Consider the following 13,205-nt stretch of genomic DNA (forward strand, 5'->3'; position numbering starts at 1 on the left):
CTGTAAGTATTCCTACATTTTTCATAGGCACTCCTTAAACATTTGTTTAATGATAGCCCTTATTTTGAAAGCTATACGGAAATATAATTTTGAGTTTTACACTTCTTAACTGCCGAACATCGACCTTCATTACATTTGAGTTTATTTTTATTTAAGAATATTCATTTATTTTTATTTTAAGGGTATAGGTATTTTGCCTGCATTTATGTGTGGTCACTGTGCGTCTACATTGTCCACAAAGGCCAGAAGAGGGCGCTGGATCCCCTGGAACTGGAATTAGGAACCGCTGTTCACGCAGTGTGGGTCACTGAACCATCTCTAGTCCCATAAAATTACTTCGTGTGTAGATTGTTGCATTGCATATGTGGACCACATGCGTGCCCGGTGCCTGAAGGGGTCAGAAAGGGGCTTTGAATGTGGTGCTCAGATCCCTGGTAGAAGCAGCAAGTGCTCTTAATCACTGAGTCATCTGTAGCCTCCATTTATTATGTGATGCGCTCCAAAACATGATGACTCTAGAGAGAACAGAGTGTTTCACTGGCAGCGAAAGGCCTGCTAAGGGAATACGGGCCGGGAAGCGTCATTGGCCAAATCTCTGAAATCATAGTCTTCCTGGAACATCTCTTTCCGGGGTTTGGAAAGCATTACTCTCTCCATTCTCAGAAACTGAGTGCCTAGCAGAAATGTGACCCACTGGCCACTGGATGTCACTCTTCTCTCATGCTCCCAAGTCTAGTTGTCCTCCCAGGTTTCTGCATTTGAATATGCAAAGTCCTTGTGGGAAACGGTGACAGAAGGAGCAAGCTCACCTGGGCAGTTCCCCAGCAAGGGGGGGGGGCGGCACTCACAGTTCCTACATAAGATTGACATTTGACTCCCGGGAGCACAGAGGGGTCGAGAAGAGATGAGTGGGCTCAAGGAGGGCTTTAGAATTCAGGCTCAGCACTTAGGTGATGCTCATAGGATCATGGCTGCTAGGACACCTGTCAGTCAGGAGGTGGCAGACTCACCTACAGGTTTAAGGCTAGAACCAAGGACTGCAACTCATTTTAGTTTCACACCTGGTATGGCTTGCATGTAAACAAAACGCCTAAGCCCTTTCACTCCAAAACAGACCAGGAAGTACAAAACGGGAGTCAGTGGCCAGTGTGAAAATGGGACAGCTGCTTTCCTTGGGGAGAACCTTTTAGTAGCAAATGCCACAGCTTGAACCAGAAGGGGCCCCAGTACCAGTTCCATGAACGTTTCCACCTACAGGCGCAGCCTGAGAGTGCCCCCTTCCTACCATCCGTAATGACACAAGTTGTTTGGTGTCTTCATTTCCGGCCTTATCCCATTGTCTTTGAGCTTCTGTGCCAACTCATCATTTACTTCGAGGCCTGAATAAACCTGTAGCAGCTTGCTACTGTCCCTTCGGGGGCACCTTCTTGAGAGTGTATTTACTCAGTTACTCAACATGACAACATGCATTTATTGGATTCTGTTTTCTGAGTTCCAGGCACTGGTAGGGCTGGGCTTGAGCAGGGACACACTGCATGCAGTATCTGTAACAGCAGAATTGACGTACTTCCGTGTTAAGATCTCAAACCAAAGGGCATAGACGGCTTTGTAGATCTCAGTGTGTGGGGACGACTTGACTTTCCCATCACCAAGAGAGCGGCTTACTTAGCCACTCTGTCTCCAGAGGCGGCTTTGTGAGATTGGCATGCCTCTGAATTAAATCCTGCGACAGCCTTGAGGAAGTTGGGTGAAGGCTGTTCACACAAACGAACAAACAAACAAACAAACAAACAAACAGAGTTTTGTATAGACACATCTCTCTTGAGAGCGTCTTTGCTAGGCGCTTTCCAGTGCTGTAGGGTTGCTCTTCGGGTTGCTCCTCCCCTCCCCCCAGTCCTATCATAGCCAAGACTTGGACACTACCCCTTCCGCAGCACCGTTAGGCACCATGTACTCTGTGTCTACTCTCAGGAGATTTCACTAGCCCGTTCGCACTTCCTCTTGCTGCCAGGCAGTTTTCTGCATCAGGGCTTTGGTAAGTGAAGCTTCCTCTGACTGGAAAGTTCTTTTGTAACCTCTCTCACTTCCTCTTCGCCACATGCGCACTGAAGTACCAGTCTGAACTCTAGTCACTTCTACAATGGAGCCAGAGCCTCGAGTTAACCAGGTTTCCCCGGCTCTACAGTTCTTAGGACACTTGTGCCCACGACACCTCTCAGATGCCCCCACCCGCACATTCCTTTTTGTTGCTGTCCCATGGCTAAAGGAGTGACACCTGACCCCTGGAACATGCCATGCCGCTCTCAGTTCTCATGTCCCTTCTTTGAGGGGGTCTTCATTGCCAAACAGCTAGTCAGCAAACAATCTCATTTGTAGAATTCCACCAAAGATTACCTGTAGGACCATTTCTGAAGCCAAGTGTCTTTGTCTGGACCCCCTGGAACAATTCTGACATGGAGACTTATGGGCAATGATTCTGTTTGTTGGTAGGCGCTCTATGCAGGCAACACCAGCAACAGGACGAGGGAACAACTTTAGTCGGAAGGCTGACGATCCCACACAGGTTCTGGTGGATCTGGGTCAGGATTGGTCCTTTCTGAGTCATTCCGATTGATGTCAGAGACTACTGAGGGGATGACCTGGTATCCCCAGTCACTGAGAACACAGCTCTGAGTAGGGGCAGTCACAGGCAGAGGCTTGGAAGGATGTATCCAGTAACAGTCAAGACAATGGCCCTGGAAAACAAGGATTTTGGGTGTGAAGTGGAGCTCGGGGGAGGGGGTGTGTGTGGGGGGAGGGCATGGGGGGATGGCATGGGGGAGGGGGTGTGTGTGGGGAGGGCGTGGTTGCTGTGAGTGTTGCTTCAGCCACACAGCCAGACCTCCTTCCATATTTCGAGGTCTCAAACAAATGATTGATGTGATCTTTAGTTCTGTAAAACAAGACCCTGTCACCCTGTTGGCCTTCTGTTCTCACATGTAATCTTGGTTTACTGATAATTGCTGTGTTTATAATTGTAGACATCTTCATCCAGCAGGAAGTCTACCACACAGGTGCTGGGTGCTTTAAGCTTGCCTTCTTTCCAAACATTATCCTTTATTCTTAACCTCTTCAGAAATGTGTTGAAATCCTTCATTTTATCTCTTTGCCCCAACTTTTCATTTCTAAAAACATTTTTTAAATGTTCTAAACGTCTCTTTCTCCCAGAATCCATACTGTAAATATGCATGTTGAAGGGAAATTAAAAAAATTAGACTAAAAACAAAGAAACATGTTTTCCTAGTAGTATTTAACTACACCATGAACTGCTTTACTATGCTTTAAGTGGTATTTCTAACCGGTGTTCACTTCCTGCTTAGCAATAGCTTTTCAGTGGAAGGAACTGTAAATAAAAATCTTACCTGTTTATGCATATGTCAGTGGCAGGTTTCTGCCAATGTTAATTGCTACCAAGAATCAAATTTTTATTATTTTTTTCAGAAGGACAAACGAGCAACACTTGTTAACAATGTATTTATTTGTAGTTTCTGCAGTGTACCATGGAATGATGTCGCCTAGGTTACTATAATACTCTTGTGTCTCTTTAGCTAAGTGCCATCTTGAGAAACTCAGTGTCTTACATTTTTCACTTATTTCCTCCTATGACTCCAGCTGTCACAGTAGTCAGACTACTGGTGTCAGTGCAGAACTATAGGTAGAGGAACTTGGGGTCTAGGATCAACACAAGACTACAGGTAGAGCCTGGGGTCTAGTATGACCTTCAGTTTTCTGAGTGAAAGATGATTCATGTCATGTGGTTTGTCAGATCAGTCAAGAGACTCCATGTTAATCAGCTTTGAAAGTGGAAGATGTTCCCCTCCAAAGGTCAGTTACTAACCAAGAAAAGCAAATGGTGTTTGTTGGCTGTATGATGCCTAGCGTTTCATTTGGGTTGTTTGCAGCCATGCTATGCAGCAGGTAGGCAGCGTTTCTCACATTTTAAGGATAAGGACTCCGAGGGTGGAGAGGTTGAACAATTTCTTGATGCCATTAACTGTTGTTGGGTTAGGGCTAGTGTTCCCGAACCTAAGCATCCGTTTTTAAAGGATTGGTCTCTAGAGTGGCAGCATTGGGTGTTGCCAAGTAGGAGGTCTTTTGGTGACTGGAGGCATGCTCTCCAAGGGGGACTGTGGGATGACACTTCTCAGTGTCTGTAAACTTCCTGGATTGAGATGTGAGCTCTAGCTCCAAGGGCTGCTTCTGTGACAATGTGTTACTCACCAGAGGCCAAAACGAATGGGCCTGTCAGATGCCACGCTTGATCTCTCCTGACTTCATAAGCAGCTGTACCATTATTTCCACAGAATGTCAGGGTTATATGATTAATATGAATACTGTCCCAGTCACAACTCATACCTAGCGCTTTAGATAATAAGCCCTACCTTCTTTCTGTTGTACCCAAACTCTCTCTGACTCTCAGCTAATTGAGGTTAATCAGAAGTTCTCTCTCTATCCCTCCCTCCCTTCCTCCCTTTCTCCCTCCCTCCCTCCTTCCCTCTCTCTCTTGGTTTTTGTTTGTATTTTTTGCTTTGTTTTGTTTTTTTGCTTTTTTCAAGGGTTTTTCTATGTAGCTCTGGCTGTCCTAGAACTCAGTCTGTAGACCAGGCTGGCCTTGAACTCACAGAGCTCCATCTGACTCTGCCTCCTGAGTGCTGGGATCAAAGGCAGGCACCGCCGATACCCGGCTTTCTTCCTTTTTTTAATGGTCAGAGATTTTCTATGGTGAATTTGTCTACCTATTCTCCCCTTGCCTTTGAGAATTACCATTGGCAGCATCCCTGAAGCTGTAAGCAGGGAACAATGGTTGCAGTTTATAACCACTTGCCAATAGCAGCACAGTGTTATCAGTGTCTCACGTTTAAAGTAAGGAGTCTGAAGCATAGGACCACTGTTTTCTATATCTGGTTTGAATCCTTAACAGAGAAGAAATGGATTTGAGGCCACGTTTCCCCAGGCTGATTCCAGAAGGCTAGGAGGTACAAAGGATCTGAGCTGTTGATGCGGCTGAGGTCATTTGATGAGCATGTGCTTGCACGTGGGCCTATAATAAGGTTCATCTCCATAAAACTGCAAGCTTTATGGGTCTGAAAGCACTAAGTCATGTCTTAGGAACACTCCGTGTAGATTATTATCATTCCTGCTGTACTGCTTGCCCATCTGCTTAACTGCAGGAATTACAATCACATGTAATGGCTCTGCTCAAATCTAGGCTCGGAAGAGAAATACAACAGTACCTGAATCCTCTTCCATTTTGTTGAAACAGCACTAATTTTTTTATACCCTCCTAGTATAATAAAAATAATTCACTGACTTTGTTGGCTTCCTACTGATCGGGGTGTCCTTCATCGCCTTGTTCTGTGAACAGTGTGACTGGTCTCAGTGCATGCCAGGAAGTTAACCACACTGAGATGCTTGCCGCCTTGTGTCTTGTTATCGTCTCTGCTTTGTTTCAATTTCCAGATTTAGCAAACTCGAGGCACAAGGAGTGGTACGTAACAACTCTGTTAGATCACCTGGTAATGGTGTGGCTTTATTGGTAGAAAGGGACACTCACAGGCAAAATGACCAAATTCCCCTTATAGGCCTTCTTTCCTGATGTTCAAATATGAACCTTCCAGTTGCATGTCAACAACACATTTTTAACTTGTCTCACCTCATTCTATTCCCAAAACAGTTTCCTATGACCACACGACTCTATGCAGGCACAAAATTTAGATGGATTTCACTCTCTCAAAAAAAGAGTGTACTAAGCCGGCCGTTGGTGGCGCATGCCTTTATTCCCAGCACTCGAGAGGCAGAGGCAGGCAGATCTCTGTGAGTTCAAGGCTCGATAGACCTTTGTTCTGGGGGTTTCAGTGTTCATCAGAGGGACGGGCCCATCCACGCTTAGAGGAGTCAGCGACACAGGTGAAAGTGACCCTCAAAGGAGTGCCGATTGCCTGACTCTGCCTGTGGTTGACTCCAGGATTCATGAACACCACCTCGGGAGAGGTGAGTAATGGGACAAGAATTTAGCAAAGAGGATTTGTATCTTTCCGGGATCAAAGAATCCCTCAAGACACGGGGAATTAGAGTCAAGAAAAAGCAGTTACAGAAATTCTTTACTTTTGTAGGGGAGATTTGTCCTTGGTTTGCTCAGGAAGTCCCCCTCCCCCCCTTCCTGTCCTGAAACAAAGATACCTATGCCAAATCCTGATTCAGCCCCCCTAAAACCCTCCCTCTATCCCGTTCTTAACAACCCCAAGCTCCTCGACCCCAGAGACACCGCCACCCTCGAGGAGGAGGCTGCCTGCTATTCTAAGCCTGCTCCCCCTTCCCTTATGGGCCAAAGTCGTTTATGGTGGGTGCACACAGCGACTCCCATGAAAGATGGATCACCCTGACTGCAGGCCAGACTCCACTGATGCCTGGATGCAGTCTTTCTGCGGTTTGCCTCACCTTGGACGGCTAGCAGCCAACTCAAACAAAATGGCCAAGGTACAGGTTTCAAAGGGTTAATATGATATTGCCATCTGTATGTACTTAGTAATGAAATGTCTGTTCATGTCTTTTGCCCATTTTCTGCTTGGATCATTTGTTTATGCCACTGTTAAGTTTCGTAGAAGTTCTCTATCAGACGTGTGGTTGCTTAAACTTTTTCACATAACTTGTACCAAAAAAAAAAAAAAAAGTCAGTACGTTTTACCAGTCTTTCATGCATGGTCAATCACTGACAAAGAGATGTGGGGCTGGGAGTGTACCTCAGTCTGTGGAGCAAGAGACTCCTATTTCTAACTTGTGCCTTCCCCCTTTTAAGGAGCAATGGAATCTACTCTGTTAATTAGAGTTTTCTGCTCTAAAAATATATGTAAACTGTGTAATTTAACAATCACCCAGGTGATAATGGTTTTAAGAACATAAGGGCATTTTATTTTTGCTATGAGTTAATCCGTTCCCTCAGCCTAGACAGAGGGACAATCTACTCAGTTTCTCCCAACAAATTCTGCTGCTGGACATAATTCATTTACTTTTTTTGCCTTTTATTTTGGTCACTGGACAGTTTTCTTCTTTCACTGGCTCTGTTATACATGGCTTGTTTGCAGAATGTTGTGCCTTTCCAGGGCCCGGTAGGGCACACATTACATGAAAAAAATCCTGCCTGTCCCGTCTGCAGGAGATCTACATTCTTGTCACTGATAGTTTTAAGTTACTCTATCTCTAAATGTCTTGTCTGTTTGCTAAGTTAAAACCAGTTACAGTCAGACTGGAGGGCTCTGAGTAAAACATCCTTCCTCAGCCTCTCAGTTTGAATTCAGTTCTCCAGACAGATCCTATACTATCGTTGTAGTCACACTAAGTATATATATATATATATATATATATATATATATATATATATTCAGGGATAAACCTTACTCAGTCCCCTGTATATGTTTTCAAAGGTTAAGCTTAAAACAAAAAACTAAAAACAAAGTTGCATATCCATATTTACCTAGACAACACTCTGGATGCTTCCAGAGATCTACAAAATGTGGCATTTAAAATGTTAATTAAAACGTTTATAATATCAGAGAATTCCAGATCCTGACAGTGACCCAAAATCTCCAAAAGAAGATTACAGGACACCTCGATGTCTATACAACGCTGACCAGGGGGCAGAATGCCCCAATGGACACCTGCTGCCAGGACCTGGCCCAGACTGTGCACAAGTGACAGGACATTGGGGAACTGATTGTACCCCTTTTGCCTAGACAAAATAAGGTCAGTCTTCTCCATTTCCCTCTTCCGCAGAGAGAAAAACTCTCACTTTGTAGGCCTGGCAAAGATTGATGCTGTTCCTTGATATTCCTACCTGCTAATGGAGACTTGGGTATGACTAACTGTATGTGGACTGGACCCTGTCATTTTTAATAGATTCAGAAACTGTATAAAATTCTTCCTTTTCAGATCTCTGATAGTATTAATGGTTAAACTGTAACCAGCTTAACAGCTCATTTAATAAAGTTCTGATAAGCTGATAGAGCTTGTCTTGGAACTCCTGCCCTTCCTGATCACTAAAACTATGAACCTAAGAGTTCTAGTAAAGTATATACGTTTTAACTTCTGTTCCCAATTTAAACATGTCTCAAACAGATTTCCACTTTTGGCAGATGCATTGGAGCATCGGTTGCTGACTACAGACTGATCCTAAAGACTAAGAGCTCTAGACTTGCTGTGGATATAAACCAGTCCAGCCCAAGTGAACGCTCCCTGTTTCTTCAACAGAGTCTGCCAACAAGATGCTTCAGATAAATCCCATTCTCAGAAACAGACAGGTGGGATAACACAAAGTTGTACTTATCTGGAGTCCTTTGGACCTATGAGAAGTGGATCCAAGCTTTATGACTTTTGATTCTCTGAAACCTATATGGACTTTATTATATAAAAGGTCTTAAAAGTTTTAGGCATATTAGTATTATCAATCTGTATCAAAATCTACATTGTAGAAAAAGCAGACATCAGGTATCTGTAAGACAGCAGGAACAGACTCATATCTTTGAGTTCTAGTAAAAGCTACAGGTTTGAGTAGGAAACTTGTACATTTTTCTTCTGTCCAGAGAGTCAGGTGTAGATTGGACAGAGATGCCTTTGGCCTGATGAAAATATCTTTAAGTTTATATTTAGATGACATCAAAAATAGATCTGAAAACCTTGAACTTGTGACTGAAGAGCAGGTAGTCCCAGTGTTATTTTCATTTTCGCTGTAGTCTAATATCTTTTTGAAATAGCACACTTTTTTTTTTTTTTGGTTTTTTGAGACAGGGTTTCTCTGTATTGTTTTGGAGGCTGTCAAGGACTTCAACCTGAAGCAACTGACCTAAGGACCGGGGATGGGGACAAGAAGACATGAAGGAATGACCACACGACAAGCAGCTGATCATGTGGCAAATTTTATTTTTCTCAGGGCAGTTAATATATTTGCTAGAGCAGGAGAACGGGCGGGGGGTGAGGTACCTTGATCTTTTGGAGCCAAACCTGTACTTTCTAAAGTCTAAATATTTACGTAATTGGCCTTTAGCCTTAACAAAGGAGACTTCTGGGGGTACTCAGAAGAGAAACAGCATAGGTAGAACATAGGAATGTCATGACCTAGAAAGCTTGTCCAAACTTAGCCAGCCCTAACCATCACCTAGACAACGGCCGTTAGCCCACCCATTCTTCTCCCCCCTGAACTTTTTACCTTGCCAATATCCTGCTCTATGTGCTTAAACAATACCCTGCTACATGCACACATGGTGTGCAAAGCAACCCCCTCACTCCTTCACCCCCTGCCGGGTTCTTAGGCCAGTTGCTCCAGGTTGACGTCCTTGACAGCCTCCAAAACAATACAGAGAAACCCTGTCTCAAAAAACCAAAAAAAAAAAAAGAGTGTGCTATTTCAAAAAGGTATTAGACTACAGCGAAAATGAAAATAACACTGGGACTGGGTAAGGTCAATTGGGTTAATCCTGTTTCATGGCCATAGTTTATAACCTTAAGCCGTGGGTCCCTGAAAGACAAGGCGAACGAGTATAAATCCATCATGATGCCAAAGCCCCAAATCAATTCCTTCTTTTCTTTGTCAAATTTTTATTGGCATCCATTAAGTGCTGGTCAGATGCTAGTCTCAGGTACAAGGGAACGAACAAGCCGATACAGGACTTTGTCTCATGAGACGAAACTCATGAACAAGAGGCACCAATTTTACTCAGGAACTTGAGACTGCCATGGTGGCGAGCCTGTGACGGAAGTAAGCCTCCTAATGACAGGAAGATGAGGAAGGGAAATGGAAAAAAGCCAGTTTGCTTCAGGAATTCCTTAAATGAAACAGTTTTCACCGTTTCACCACTGTCAGAAAAAAATGTGGAATTCAATGTCTCCCATCCCCTCCTCTCCGTTCCCTTCCTTCCTCACCTCTTCCCTTCACCCCTCTCTACTCTCCCCTGCTCTCTCTTCTCTCTATCCACTTCTGGCTGTTTTCAACAATTGCCTATTGGTGTTGGAATAAATACAATGCTATGAGAAGAATAGTTATAGTTATGATACTTTTATAATTCTCAAATTTTATTATATTTTTCCTTAGACTTGTCTTATTCTTATGTACTGCTAACTTGTAAGGTCACAAGTCCAATCTTCGCTTATGGTTAAAGAACTTCAACAAAGTCTTTTAAAACATCTGAGTGGGGTGGTGATGGCACACGCCTTTAATCTCAGCACTTGGGAGGCAGAGGCAGGCGGATCTCTGTGAGTTCAAGGCCAGCCTGGTCTTCAAAGAGAATTCCAGGACAGCCTCCAAAGCAAACAGAGAAACTCTGCCTCAATAAACCAAAACAAACAAACAAAAAACCCACAGGTTAGTCTAACCTAGATAATCCCTTGCAGATGTGCTGTCTCCTAAGCGCCTCTGAATCCTGTTGACAATCAATACTAACTAACTGTCACATGGGTGACTTTAGCTAGGCTACAGAGGAGGAAAACAGTATTAATATTCTGGGGCAGGGCTCTGAAATAGCGAACAGATTGGTATACAGCATTGTGTCAGTGGTTCTGTTGTTCTGAAGTTTGGCTTTGACACATAGCTATGGATTTGAAATATTAAAAAAATACTTTCAACTGATTTCTCTTCCTCTGAGTTTATTTGTAGAAGGTCTCTATAAAACTAATTCCATGGGATGTTAACAAATGTTATATATAAACAAAATAGCCCCCTAAAACCTATAAACAAATAAATTTCTTTACCAACAGACCACTCAACAAATTTAAAATCCAGCCCAATATGAATCACCAAGGCAAGAATCATGGCGGTTTACTTAAGTTTATTTGAAAATGAATCTTCTTTTTTTATTATTATAGACTCGCATAGAACTGGTATTTCTTGGAAAGCAGTTTTGGGAAAGACAGAACACTGGCTCACCAAGTTTATTCTCGTGTATCAATGGAGAGCAGCAAAATCTTCCTTTACATGTAGCATGGCAGAAGAAATAGTGGTCAGTGATTAAGATGTCACCATCAGCCACAGATAGGTAAGTTCACAAGGACAAAGTCATTGAGAGTTGTCGGTCACTATGATTTCACACAGCATGGTGAAGATGGCTTCTTGTGAGACAAAGAATGACCTTGAATCCTGATCCTCCTGCCTCCACTTCCTAGTGCTAGGATTGCAGGTATGCACCACTATGACCAGAGTTTGTTGATGGAATGGAGAGAGTGTCACATGCTAAGTAAACATATCCTAACCGATCTACATACCCAGTGCTCTGGTGAAGTTTTTGTACATACCATGAGATTTGGCAGTAGAAATTCACTACAGGCTCTTTCAGGACCAGTTATGTAATGACAGAACTGTTTGAATTTCATCCTTTCTGTCCTATGAAGTCGCTGTGAAAAAATTCCTTTAATTTTCATTTGCTTTGATTCTCGTGAGCTCGTACTATTTCCAGTCTTCTCTTTCAGGGAAGGGGTGACCAGGTAAAGATGTAGTTTTGGTGGAGATGAGTAAAAGTAGAATGTGACAGAATGCTGTGTGATTTCACAGCTTTGTAAAACACATGGACCAGTCCGAATTGACCTGCAGAGATTTCCTTCTGTCCATTTTAATATCGCTTTCCTAATGGTCCTAGCTGCTTTGTTCAGGGGGATTTTATAATGTCTTTTCAGGTGCTAACACACTTTGGAATTCCTAGCCTACTTCTTTATCATAATTTGTGATAGATGTTAAAGGTATATGTAGTTATACTTTTTTCTTACAGTGATAACTGAAGATTTTTATTAATTACTTTCCTTTTGGAAGCTAGGTTCATAAATCTACCTTCATCATCACTGTTTAACTTGTTGGCTAAACAGTAAAAAATATTTTTAGGAGATGGAGATGTTTTTCAGAGTGATGGATTCTTTTTTAATTAAAAAGGGGTTCAAGTTCATGCCCTAGAGGAGAGAGAAAAGATTTCTGAGACTGTAGAGTTATAAGGAATAGGTTTTAACTGGCATGCTATAATTTAAACTAAAATTTTCTTTATTTTTACTTATGTATCTTTATCCCTGTGTGTATGACACCTGTATGCATGTTCCTAAAGAGGTCAGAAGAATGTGTTGGATCTCCTGGAGCTGGAATTACAGGCAACTGTGAGCTACTTCTCATGGGTGCTAAAAATCAAACTTGGGTCATCTGGAAGAACAGCAGTCATTCTTGAATATTGAGCCATCTCTCCAGTCCCATAAAGCCATCTTTAAGTACTACTAAATCAAAAGCTTTCAGTTATAATATTGTTATAAAGAAATGTAGATCCATTTACTCGAAGTTCAGTTCTTTTCCTGGGTTTTGGGTGGCCTCTCCAGGGTGCCTCTCCCACAACAGTTCTGCTCATTTTCCATCTGGGAGCTGGGCAAATCCCTTCACACTAAGAGTTTAATGAACCATGAACTGAGCCTCTACCTTTTGCTAAGCTCTACTGTAATTAATCTTTGTGAGTACTCTAAAGCCCTTGGCCATAAAGCACATCAGATTAATAAATTATTATAAAGCTTTTGTAAATAGCCAGGCCTTGTCTAAACATCAAATAATAATGAGAGGGAAGAGGGCTTAGATCATTCCAGATCACAGTGTACCACCTCTCCTTTTAATTCTCAGGTTGGATTTTTCCATTAGTTCTGCAGTGGGGTTTCTTCCCTTTCTTTCTTTAAAAATATTGTATATATATATATATATATACATACATACATATAAACAAGACAGCTGGTTCAGTAACTTGCTGCTCTTGTATAGGGTCTGGTTCCTTACTTAGGGTTAGTAGATGTTATGTTTGCTCCGGTCTTCCCAGGAATATTGTCACCCAGCAACAGGTGAGGTTAGCAGTACTTGACCACATGGCTCATCTCATTTCTCTCCCTGACGTGTCTTCATCAGGATTAAAGCAAAGGTTAGCAGATTACAATCTGTGGCCAAATCAAGATGTCTCTGAACAGCTCATTTATCACCTACGTATGTATTTTTGTCTCTACATGAGTTTCTGTATACCATATTCTTGCAGGTGTTCTCACTGACCAGAAGATGGCAATGGATCTTCTTTTACTGGCAATCATGAGTTGCCTGATGTGGGTGCTAGAAACTAAACCTGTGTCCTTTACAAGAACGACAAGCATGCTTACTGCCATGTCGTCTCTCTAGCCCC

General features: G+C 42.7%; 1 long non-coding RNA gene across 1 annotated transcript in view; it reads left to right on the forward strand.

Moving 5' to 3' along the window:
• The window catches only part of LOC106022990, a 56,236-nt gene extending 43,908 nt beyond the window's left edge, over positions 1–12,328 (forward strand). The window contains exons 5-9 of the long non-coding RNA XR_005869490.1: positions 5,896–6,030; positions 6,285–6,516; positions 7,590–7,779; positions 8,169–8,333; positions 10,891–12,328. This is a non-coding gene — a long non-coding RNA (uncharacterized LOC106022990). The remainder of the gene's footprint in view (positions 1–5,895; positions 6,031–6,284; positions 6,517–7,589; positions 7,780–8,168; positions 8,334–10,890) is intronic.
• Positions 12,329–13,205: the final 877 nt, after the last annotated feature.

This window comes from Mesocricetus auratus, unplaced genomic scaffold, assembly GCF_017639785.1.
Source record: "Mesocricetus auratus isolate SY011 unplaced genomic scaffold, BCM_Maur_2.0 Super-Scaffold_100018, whole genome shotgun sequence".
In the NCBI taxonomy this organism is placed as follows: domain Eukaryota; kingdom Metazoa; phylum Chordata; class Mammalia; order Rodentia; family Cricetidae; genus Mesocricetus; species Mesocricetus auratus.